The sequence below is a fragment of the Electrophorus electricus genome, unplaced genomic scaffold (assembly GCF_041902795.1).
Source record: "Electrophorus electricus isolate QZ-2024a unplaced genomic scaffold, ASM4190279v1 Scaffold42, whole genome shotgun sequence".
NCBI classification, from domain to species: domain Eukaryota; kingdom Metazoa; phylum Chordata; class Actinopteri; order Gymnotiformes; family Gymnotidae; genus Electrophorus; species Electrophorus electricus.
The window spans coordinates 878,576-890,009 of NW_027658714.1; the positions used below are offsets into that span (position 1 = coordinate 878,576).

The following is an 11,434-nucleotide window of genomic DNA, read 5'->3' on the forward strand; positions in this document are numbered from 1 at the left end:
CTCCCCTTGTCCAGTGGTTTGGCCAGTAGACAACTAATGAAAAACATTTCAAAAGCGTTTATACAGAAGCCAATGTTCAAATGGCTCTCTGTGCAGTGAGGAAACATATCATAAGGAAGTGCAAATTCCACTAAAGTTTAAGTAGGATCACTGAATTCAAAGTCTAGAGCACTATTACACTATGACTTCTAACAATAGCGTAAAAACAGTAATGTCATTCGTTTTTAGGAAAGGAATGTAAAAGTTTATGAAATATTCTTAAAAAGAGGACAGTTTGATGAGGAGCTTGGTCTTGCACAGCTACCAAAACCCAGGACTGAACTAGGAGTCTTTTGATATTCAATCTAACACTCACCCAGCTGAGCTATTTCAGCTAGTGACTAAATACTTTTGCCTGGTTTCGATCAAAATGTTACCAATGAATGTAGCTCATGTTCATGTCAGAGGAAACTGTCACCTTTATCCCTGGTGAGCTAGTGGCTAGGATTCTCTTTCAAACTTAATTTTTATGTGGAATAAAAAGAAATATGAATACCTCTCTTTATGACCTCCTAATGCTCATGGATACCAAGTCCAGTATGCATACAAACATCGTCAGTATACTAGGAATACAGAGTTTGAAAAATGTTTGTCAGAAGCATCTGAGCTTTATTGCTGGTGGGTGAGTGGCTAGGATTCAACACTTTCACCACTGCGACTTGGGCTTGATTCCTGGTCAGGGGACGCTCTTTTTGCTCACTTAAAAAAGAAGCTTGTATGTGAAAAAACAAACTTCCTTTGAGTCAGATTTTAACTGACAGACTAAGGATAACAGTTTTAAATTCTACAGTCCTCCACTCTACCAACTAAGCTATTGAAGGCAACAGACATGTAATCCCATAAGTCCAAACACCAGTATGTTGGCAAGAAACACGGCCAGTTATGGATGTTTGAATTGTTAAGTTCATTTGACACAAAGAAGAAACATTGCATTGTACGAGTTGGAGATGTTCAACAGATATCTCTTGATTACATTTGGATGCATACTGGACTTTGTGTACAATCAATAACTACTGGTACTAACTCAAAGTATGTTTCCCCCTTCAGTTTTATTTTATGCCAGAATAAAGACTTTCTGTCTTTAGAATTCTACATGACTCAAACTGAGATGCAGCAGATCACTTAGCTAGAACAAAGGGTCTTGTACTACAATAATGACTTTTGCTTTATTGCCCATAAGGTCCACCTCTTTTTTCTTTAACGCTCAGATCATCCCGTAGATGTTAGAATTATTCTAATGAAATTATAATTAACATTTTAAAAAATTCCTTAACATCACTCTTAAAATAACTTTTACCTTACAAATGATTTCTTTACCAGCAAATTTGAGTTGGTATGAATTCATCTATTAATTTTTCGTTATTATTTCATTAAATACATGCCCCCCCCCCGCCCCCTAAAAAAAGAATAACAGTCCAAATGAAAGGTCTAAATGAATCTTTGCAGTAACAACAGTCTTTTATGCTCTTCCAACCACCCCACCTCCCCCCAGTGGACACACCATGCTCCAGTACATGATTCTGGAGTGCTGTGCTATCTGTGCTCCCCACTAACTCTTCCTACCTGCTGGGGTTTCTCCTTCCTGGACCTGCCTTAAAATGCTTAAAATGACAGCACCTTGCCCTCCATTTACCTGCAACATTCTGCACTGTCACAAACAATATTTATGTGCAGATTAGCAGATGAACCTCACCTGGATGATCCACATTTCATTTCTTTGTACTGTTATAATAATGAGTTACTGTATTTCTACCCAGGTGTTCTATCCAGGTGAACTGTGCTCTGTTTCTATCTCCTATGATGTCTTTGTGTAGGAATGCTGTAGTGTATCTTTCATGCTTACAATTTGTCAGCCATCCTCTACCCAACTCATCTTTGCCCAGGTTTATCCAGGGTTAACCGAAGGAGGATGAGTTCCCTTTTGGATTGGATTATAAAGTGAATTTCATTGGTGAGTACTATATTTTTTGGTATAATCTAATCTTTACAAAGCAGTGACCAGAAAGGAAGAGCTGGATGAGGCTTTGGTCCCCATGATAGTTAGAGACACACAGCCATTTAGCATAGTTGAGGATAAAAGCTTCAGGGACTTGGTAGCAAAATTGGATTCAACTTATATTCTCCTAACTAGGAAGGTATGTGTGGTGACATGGATACATTATGAGAGTAGTATTAAAAATATATATAATTATTTTCTTCCTTCCCTTTAGACTGTAAAGGCCATGGTTGAGGCCAAATGTCAATAAGAGAAAGAGAAGGCCAAAGCTGAGGTCCAGAAAATTCCTGCAATGAGTTTGTCAGCAGATATGTGGACATCTCTTAATGTGGATGCCTTCTTGGCTGTGACCTGCCATTTTATAGATGACAACACATTTCTGAAGTCTACACTACTTGGTGTTGTGAAATTCCTGCAGGCGCATACGGCTGAAAATTTGGCCTGTGTGAAATCCTCTCTTATGGAAGAATGGGGAATAAAATAAAGTCACATGTCTGGTTACTGATGGCACATCTAATATGATTGCCTGTGGAAATAGCTGAAGCTGCCTCATGCGCTTCAAAAAAAAAGAAACTGAGGTTGAAACAAGGTGTTGGAGCGATTAGTAGAACTCAGGGAGCCTGTGGGGGCAGATTTGGCGGGTTTACAAACTGATATTCCTGCGCTGATCTCTGATGTATACAGTAATGTATGTGGGTGACGGTCTATACTATATTCTTTTCACAAGGCAACTGTGGAGCTGTCAGACCTCAGTGGCAGGCATAATCATATCCCAACACATTTCAGACTAAACGATTTGAACTCCCTGGCACTTCCAGACACCTAACTGGCTATAATTTGATGGGGAGGATGCAGGTTGTCTGCATGCCTCTGGAATGGCTTCTTTGACCTATTCACACAGCGATCGAGAGCCTTACACTAATGCCAGAGTCCCTCTGATTTCATACTTTTCTCTGCATTGTCCAAGATTTGTAAACAAGCACAAATCCAGGGGTAAAGTTTTGTAATCAAGAACACACTCTCATGTACTTGGAACATGTCTTAGCAGATTGTGATTTACAAGCAATGTTATAAGCAACACAAGTTCAAACAGGTGGTTTGTTGACAAGGGGTCATTCATCAAACAAAACCCACATGGCCCATATGGGGATCGAACCCATGACCTTGGCGTTATTAGCACCACGCTCTGACCAACTGAGCTAATCGGCCTTTCTCTGTTCATTTCGCAGTTTTTGGTGGAGCACTGAAGGGAACCTTTCCATGAAATTGTAGACTTGGTGTCAACGAGATTACGGCCACTTTTTCGACCGAGCATAGGTGAAAGTTGACACTTATTGTTCCCTCTGACAAATGGTTATTCTGCAGCCAACTTTTGAATTAAACTTCAAAAGCAAATGTGGAGAAGCTTTTGTTAAAGAGCAAATCAGTGCAGTTGTACACAGTGACGAAATCATCAATTGCAAAGTCCACTGAGCTTTATTGCTGCGAGTTACATAGTGCTGTCTATTACACCATGAAATCTGCCATAACAACAAAAATGTAATGTCTGATTCTGTGAGCCAAGGAATATAAACCTTTTAGGGACATATTTAAAATATCAGATTTTCTGCCTGAGCACAGAGTAGGCATTTTTTTCTAGCTTTAACCATACGTCCTCTTTCTTTGGAAATCTGTGTCATTGCTGCATGAATAAGCAAAAAGATTTTGAGCAATTTTTTGTCTGGGTCTAAGGGGCAATTTATTCAAACCAAAAGATGCTATTTTAGCTAGTTTGTCAAATGAACATGTCAAACCTACAGAGACAATGTGTCTAGCTACAGAGCTCTGCAAGGTTTAATTCTTGGAAGTATTTGAAGCCATAGAAAGTTATTCTGTAAGCATTGCTTAACTCAATAAAAAGAGACAGTTAGAGCCAATGGCTGCCAGATCTAACATAGCTCACATTTTATAGTGTTTGCATAGCATATCAGAATCTGCAAGAACTATTCCTGTCATTTCAGGAATAAGCTTTTTTGACTTCACAGCTAGATGAAATATTTAGGGTGGATGCAGGATTTGGTATGATCTCCTAGAGAATTGCCATTCCACTGTGTCTTCAGCTTTTGTCCGATCTGCAAACAAGTCCCACTCTAGGAGAACTAGGTCAAGTGGTAGAGTGCTCTTTTAGTATGTGAGTGTTAGTGGGATTGATGCTCACATTCTCAAGTCTAGAATTTGTAGTTTTTTTCTATGATGAAATCCTTTCTGATAGCAAATGTTTTCGGGACCTGCTAATACGCTTATGCCATGCACACATTACGTGACTTTTGAAGTTTTCAAATTGATGTATGGCTCACACTGCACAACTGTATGTCTTGGAATCTGGAAAGCTTAATTTGTGGTATCTCAGTGGCAGACATAATCAGTGATAAACCACTGATATGTCAACTGGTCTTAACACAGACAGATTTAACTTACTCTGTTGAGACTGTGTCTAACTTAAACCTTTCCTTCAAATAGAAGAGATCCTTGTTGCAGAGGTAATGTTTTTACCTTTATATGGTTTTCCCACTCATAGTCATGCAACACACAAATGCAAACCTCTCACAGACTGTCTCACACACATCCAGTTATTCATCTGAACACATGATGTTTCTGTCTCTGTACCGCTATTAGTTATGCAATGGTTCCTCAATACTAGCACTAACTGAACAGGGTTCTGTATAAATATGATCTTTATAACAGCTGCCATAACAGCAAAAATGTAATGTCTGATTCTGTGAGCCAAGGAATTATTATTGATATTGTGAATATTTAATAACCTCCAATGCCAGCAAATTAAATTTAACAATATTGTGAAAATTGTAAAAGATACTTTATTCATGTCCTCATTGCTAAAGATTGTATCGCTTTATCACAGCGATACGCTAGTTAGCTAGCTAACAGTTGAGGTCAGCGAGTGTCAAACTCGGGGCTATAAACCATTCCTTGTGGAACCATTTCATTGTTCAGCTTTCAACTTTGATCGTTTAGGTGCTGGTAGTTTGTTAGCTAGCTAACTGTTCAGCAATAGAAAACCTACTTTTGTATGATTTAGAGACCCAAATTCACAAACCTGTGGGTTTTCAAATGTATCGTTCTCTCTAAATAAGCAAAATGAGTTAAGCCATTACTACAGCTATCGGACTGTTTGAACTACAATATTCGACTGTTCATTTATTGTTAATTAGATTAAATTAACTTTCATAAACATTCTGTATTAATAGAATGTAGTTTGTAATGACTGATTAACTGTGTATATTCAACATGAAGCTATTCATATAACGTTTCAAGTTTGGTTTATTTGTAACATACATGTATTTGTCACTTTCATTTTTAGGCTGTAAAATGAAAGCTCCTTGCTCACAATCATTGCTATAGTTTGATCAAATTCAGTTATATATATAAACTCCCTATTCAATGGGAAGAAACCAGTTCATGTCATTGTGAATTGCTGGTTCTGTAATCAAAACACTGAGGTTCCATATGAGAACAGAAACTGCTGAGACTGTCCATTCTGTGTGCAGTACAATGGCTTCTAAGAGGTATTGCTGTATTTGAGACATGGTGAGGACATATTTTAGTGAAAGTCTTCCAATGATGCACCCTTACCTGAACCATTTTATGCTGTTGCTGCTGTTAAAAAATGCAGAATGGTGATTATAACGAACCGATCCTTGCACAATATATGGAGCACCTCAACCATGGGGTATCAGCTGGTGTCCCTGTGCTTGATGCATCCAAGACTCAACCAGACACTGAAGATCAAGCAGCTGGCTTCCTTCACTCCCAGAGAGGAAGTAGGTTTTCCATTTGAACTGTTGCCTTCTTAGTTAAGACGTATGCATTGTTGATTGCAGTGCCAGAGCTGTGAAACTGTGCAAGGTAATGCATGTCCAGTGCTGGACTTGGGCAAAGATTGTGAGTGGGTCTTCAAGGGCAAACAGGATCTGATGGCCCACATGTAGTTTGATATTATTCCTAAATAACTAAGTTTACATGGCTATTTGAAAGAAGCTGATCATGTAAGCAGCAAAGACAGAATATCATTCTCTGACTAAGGATTTAGTTGACTCATGTTTAACCCAACTAAACTGTGGTCCTGGCTGATTTTAGTTGGACTATTGAGCCACTGACTCATGCACAGAGTTTTCTGAGTATTTTGCAGTTTCTTACTGTACTGAGTTCTTACTGAGTATAACGTCAACTTTGATACATTTGTTTTCTTTTCACCGAACAAAGCCTTCAACTTTGACTGTGGTGACATGAAATCCAGATGTGCAGAGTGTTTTTTCAGTAATGCATCTTTTGCCCGTGCATTTTGATTGCAGTGTTAGGAGGTCATAACTGCTGATCAGAACTTTGGACAAGAGGGCTTATCCTCATGGCTCTCTGACTTTCATGTACAACAACAAACAATATTTTCTTATTTATTTTTTTCCAGTTGTAACAAACCGTTCTGCTGTTTTTTAACTTCTGTCAAATTTTTAATGGTTGTACAGGACAATTACGATGGAAATTGAGGTGTACAAGTGCCACCTTGAACAGACCTACGAGTTGTGCGGGCCTGTCAGACAGCTAAGCAGTATGACATCCAGCACCAGAACCGACAGCTGCGGGCCCTGCTTTTCAACCACCAGCTCAGATGCAGCCAAGATGCAGACAAAGAATTCATTAAGGTGAGTAATTATTGTCAATGGTTGTCTTAGAATGGTGCTAAAGTGCTTAAGATAGTTTTTGGCGATTCTCTAGCCAAGAATTCTCAAGATCACATCTAGCTGCATTCCTGTTGGGTGTGAATGACAGTTGCTCCTTCCCAGTTGATACAAAGTGACGATAGAAAAAAAGGCGTACACGGAACTGGTAGTGAACACTGTCCTTCAAGTGCATATAAGTGCATACAGTGTTTGAGCCTGCAATCCAGTTCATTACCCTGTCCAACAGGCTCCCAGGTTCCCCTCCACATCAATAAAAATTGATATAAAAAAATGGATACTTGAATACTTTTAGTTACTTTTTTGTTCCTGGGTACCATGCTTTTTAAAGCATTGATTATTTCAAACATTGATTTATCTAAGATAAGCAAAGACCTGTTATCTCTTGCTGCATTTTGTGGGGTTTTTTTTTTGTTTTTTTTTGTTTTGTTTTCTTTCCAAATGAAGCTGTTGTTTTCATTTTTGGTGGGTTTCATACTATCCACACCAGCTTCCAGGTTTCTGTCCTTTTACATACCAAGCAATCAGCTTCCTTTCTCTTTGCTACAGAGCACCTCTTTTCTGTCCACACCTGCTTGGCTGGTAGCTCTCAGAAGCCTTGCCTTCCTCACCTGTGCTTTTCTGGTTGCGCTGGCCATATGTGGGTCTGGATGTGACTCTTTCCCACACAGTTCACATGAGTCTTGATTCGTCCTGCTGGTTCTTCATGTCTGTGAATGTGAAAAATCTAACTTTTTTGCTTGGCTTCAAGCAGTGATCCTTTGATTGTATCATTCATGATTCATTTAGGATTACAACCAAGTGGTTCAATATCCAGCTAGAGGTGTACTCAAGTGAGGTAATAAAATGAAATTATTAATGTAATAATATGATGGCAGGAATTGTAAAAGACCAAATTAGGCTTCAGAAGTAAGCAGGAAGTGAGAATGACCAAATATGGCCTCTGTGGCAAGTCCAGGATTGAGGCCAGGATACCACCTAAAGGTACAATTTAAAAAAAAAATGGTTTTGTAACTTGATGAAAATGTATAAATATTGAACCCACCTGAGACTGTTAGACATTCTGTGGTCAATACCTCGTCTGTATGCAACATTGAGCTCAGAATAAAGATGGCACCGGCTATTCCCTTCAATTAATTACTTTATTTTCTATTTAAAGTGTACTTGAGAAAAGGACTGGAATGTGGGAAAAATCTAGGAACCACACAAGAATGTCTGGAGATAAAAATTCATGGCTGCATAGCCATACCTTAATGTGAGAGATCCTCCATTTCAGAGTCTGCTGTGTGAGAGTCCTGTGCCTTTTTTCTCTAGCTTGGAATAGGACTGTTGCTTCTGCTTCTTAAAGTTTTCAATCAACAAGGACGGTGGCTCCACCTGCAATGAACCATGAGCTTGTTATATTGAACTGCACAAGACAGTAAATTAACTCTTGTATTCATTCTGTATGAAGTGCGCCTCACTTGAGATGTCAGCCAAAGTTTAGCAGTAAATATGGTTATCTGCAGTTAAGTGTGTTGCTATTGATAGACATCTTCAGCTAAAAATAAGTCTTCCTTGACCCTAATCCACCAAGCCCAGATACAACACAGACATGCATGTGCTGTAGTTGGCTTCAAAACATTCATTGAACTTGTCAGCAACATGGTCCAGATTCCTGCAGCATGTGACATGCGTCTGCACGCATCCTGCCCCCACAGTCTCTGCCTGGCTCCCCCCACCCTCCTCCACCCCCAGTTTGCTCTCTCATCCTGCCCACCAGCAGCTAATGTCCGCCGCCGCAGCGCAGCACCTCCCACTGTATGCTGCATGCTCCTCTGTGTGCCTGTGGTAAAACCTCGCCAAGTTTAGTGTTCTAGCCACTGCACTCCCCTCCCCAACTCACACATCAATCTCAGAGGCAGATGGATTCCTGTCTCCCAGCCGCATCCCAACTTTTTGACCTGTACACATACTTGGATAAATGTTCTCTGTGAATACAAAACAGCAAAATTTGTCTAGTGTACCGGAGACCGCTTGGAAGTTTTGTAGACAGATGAGGCCGGGCTGTGCTAGCTGAGAGAGACGATATTTGAGCTTGAATCTGACTAGCACATGCACAGAAGCATAGGGTATTATGAAGGCTCTGCATGATATCGTGACCCAAGGTTGAGCTTACAGTAGGTGGCCATATTGCCTCATATCAAGGGCAGTGTACGTTGGAAGACCATAGCAGAGACGTGTGACCGAACTATGTGCACCAGCGCATAACATGCCGCATTCCTTGTTTTCTCCCATTTTTGAGTGAAGCTAATTGATAGTGCCATCTGCCATCTCCTTTTAGAAAGGCAGTGCAGTGCCTTGGCTGTTGATGTGAGTTGTTTTGTCAAAGGAAAGAATTGAAAATGTGAGCGGTGATCTCCATGTAATACTTAGGCTTTAATGCCCTTTACCACTCATTCAGTGCTTGTCTGTGTTTATGTTTTCAGTGTTACAGTGTGATTTTATTTAGGTGAAATTTGTTTTCAGTCTATCTGCAGTAGTGCACTTAAAGGGCCAGGAAGGTTAGTGGAACACATTTGCTCTGCCTCTGACCTCACAATTCCACTGTAACAACAGTGTTCAATTCCATCATTTAAAAAAAAACAAAACTTGGTTTGGTTTAAATTTGTTTAAAGATTTGTTTAAATTGTGTGTGCCAGTGTATGTGAGCGTGTTACAGTCTCTCTGACCCTCCACACCCATTAGTGCGTTATTCCACTAGCTTCTCTCTCGTTCCTGCTTCAATATTCAAGGGAGGATTGAGATCCATTCAGGTAATTTTGCAGTCTTCAAAAAATGCATTGAAAGACATTCCAGTAGCTCAGTGGTGCACCTGCGCTCCACTCTGCTCCCCAGTTCGGAGGATGCCAGCACCTATGCTTAGTCTTTTATGTTTAGTCTTTTTTAGTCTGTTTCTCTATATTTCCTTTGGACTCCAGTGCTTTTTAATAATCTGTTTTGGACATGGTATGGCTGCTCCATTACCCAGGAGCCCATACAAAGGTTCATTTCTGCCTGCCTGCATAACTGCTGGAGGGAGGATTTTATGTCCAGAAAATGTTAAGATGGCAACAGCTCGGTGGGAGACAGTATGTGAGAATCACCTCTTAGGCTCATTTTACTGTTTCTCATGTAGAAGGAATTCCCTCACTATGTTCCCATTCTGAGCATCAAAGCCAACTGGGATGGGGGTTTGTCACATTCTGAATTCTAGCTCATGTCATATTTTGTCAGCATTGGCTTTGATAGACTCAGGTTATCGGTACAAATTTACATTCAAGATTAGTTGTCTTTTACATATATATCCCCTCTCCTGCAATCATGGCTAATTAGCTGCATCCGTCATTGTAATTGTTTAATTTTTCATGCTAGTTCATTCACCCTTGTATTAGTGCCATGCATGTGAAACAGACTCTTGAAAGGTTTTCTTTTTGTATCTTGCATGCCTAGCATAATAGGACATTCAAAATCCCTTAAATTTTAAACTTTTTTTTTTAATGTATATATCTCCTCAACATTCCCAGTACAACTGCTGTAGAGTCCACGACTCAACTCTTGACTAAAGTCTTCACTCCGAGCGTCTGAGTCGGCTGCTGCGGCATACGCCACGCTGCTCTGTGACCCTCACTCTCCACTCCTCTCCTCTCCCAGCTTTTCCAGATCCCTCAGATGCAGACAGCCCAGCCTGCCGTTCCAAGTAACAGCGCTTCCTTTCGACCCGTGTCCAGCCAGCCCATCATGATGTTCCTGACACCCATGCCCTTCACCTCATCCCAGACCGGCCAGTACTACGTACTCCAGTACTACGTGCCTCAGGTACCCAGAGCAGAGAAAAGCGCCTGTGCAAATATGTACACAGTGTAGCAAATGGGTTGAAAATCTGTCTATAAACAGGTTGGCCAGCAATAAATAAACTGCTCCTAAAATGTGTAGATAAAAATATGTTTTATCTTGGAAGCAGAAATGAGAAGTTCTAGTTTAGTTTTTTTTCAGTGTAAAAACTAAATGTTTTTGTATTTTTTGTTTGTTTACTGCTTTGAATATCTCTTTTAGGAGTGTCCTATATGAATGGCCATGTCTGGTGCTAGGCCCTTTACCTCTGCTGTTCTGTTTCATTCTCAGTATCACCACAGTGGCCTTCCTTACGTGGGACATCCCCAGCAGTACTCCGTCCAGCCCACAGGACCCAGTACATTCTACCCTGGGCTCTTTCCTGCAGACTGCCCACTAGCATATGGTGAGTTTGGACTTCGCTTTCTCTACCCCCACCTGGGAAACCTACATGCGTGCTCTCACTGATAAAGAGACCTTTCTTCTGGGTATTCCTGCTGGCTGAAACTGGTTTTTCTTTTGCTCTCTAACTGAAACCAGTGCTTTTTTTTGGTCACCACTAGTGGCAGGGCCTTCATACTATCCTGGCCAGATCATATACACCAAATCTCCATCCATAATAGTGCATACAGCTCAGCAGCCTCCACCCACTAAGAGGGTAAAGAAAACAGTGAGTATTCCCCATGCCTCAGATGTGAAATTAATTTAATTGTGGATTGACTAGATGCAAATAACTTGCTGTTCGCTAAGATCCGTATCCGAGACCCTAACCAGGATGGCAAGGATATCACAGAGGAGATCATGTCAGGAGTAG

General features: G+C 40.4%; 1 non-coding gene across 1 annotated transcript; it reads right to left on the minus strand.

The window, feature by feature from the left end:
* Window positions 1–3,170: 3,170 nt before the first annotated feature.
* trnai-aau (transfer RNA isoleucine (anticodon AAU)) lies at window positions 3,171–3,244 on the minus strand. Its single transcript has one exon. It is a non-coding gene; the product is annotated as a tRNA-Ile (tRNA).
* Window positions 3,245–11,434: the final 8,190 nt, after the last annotated feature.